The sequence below is a fragment of the Arachis ipaensis genome, chromosome B05 (assembly GCF_000816755.2).
Source record: "Arachis ipaensis cultivar K30076 chromosome B05, Araip1.1, whole genome shotgun sequence".
In the NCBI taxonomy this organism is placed as follows: domain Eukaryota; kingdom Viridiplantae; phylum Streptophyta; class Magnoliopsida; order Fabales; family Fabaceae; genus Arachis; species Arachis ipaensis.
The window spans coordinates 2,587,665-2,588,908 of NC_029789.2; positions in this window are offsets into that span (position 1 = coordinate 2,587,665).

Below are 1,244 nucleotides of genomic sequence, written 5' to 3' on the forward strand. Positions count from 1 at the left end.
TTAAATTATTTAAAAATATTGCTTCACAACTTATTTTAATAATATCTTAAATAAAGACATTAAAAATATCTTTTTTTAGAGTTGTTTACATGTGTCATGATATTATTTGATGAGGAGTGTTAGGGGTTAACAGAATTTGTGATGTTTAGCCATCAGTTAGCCATCATCAATATTTTTAATGGTGTGAGATGACATCTAATAGTTTAGAATTAATCATTTTCTTTTTTATGGTTAAGTGCTGGCCAAATTTTAACAAAAGTGCTAGCCCATAGACTTTCTCTTATTTGACATCTTTATTAAATCGGTTAATAATTTATTTTTTAATAAACCAGAACAACATTAGTTTATTATAGCAATAATAATAAACTCAATTGTTCACATTATAATTATTAGACCCGATTTGATCCGATCAATTTACACAACCTAACCCGAATCATGTTTAAATTTTTTGATAAAAAACTAAATATATCCCTGATTTTTGTTTAAAAAAAAAAACATAATCCACCGGATTATGTAAATTAGTTGGTTCGACCGGATTTGATAAATTGAATTAATTGTTATTATTATAAAAAAATCAGTTTTATTTTAATTTATTAAAGAATTCAAAAATAACTGATTCATTAATACGTTCAATAATAATACAATACATAAGTTTCTTTATAAAAAGATTTTTTACACATTTTTATAGGAGCATCTTCCTAAATAAAAATGTGCTTCATTTTCAGCTTGGCCCCTCAACGCAACATTTCTGACTTTGGTTCTGAATAAGATTCAAGTTAGCATACACGTATTTTAGTTAACCAATGAATTAATCATGATATAGCTAGATGCCATTAACATGAGTTTCCTTCTTTAGTTTGCAGTGCCGTCTTGTTTGATTTATACAGAAACTTCTTTCTCATCCTAAACTTTCAAACTTTATTTATTAATTAACAGCTCAGAGGTTCAACTTTTCACCAAGGCCCCCACAACCTATCAATTTTTTCCTCAACTTCAAACAATAAAGGCAATGACCAAGAAGGAAGGTTGAGAACAACTTATGAGGTTTTTTTTTTTTATTTCGACATGGTTCGAATTTTTGGTGTATGTGTTTGTTGGATTTATTAATTACTAAGTATGAATAGTATGAAAAATTAGTCCTATATTAAACAAATTAAAAATAAATAATTTATAAAATAAGAGATTTATTGATTTAGTTATTTAAGATTTAATTCTCTCGTTCGATTTCTTTTTGAAACTTTTTT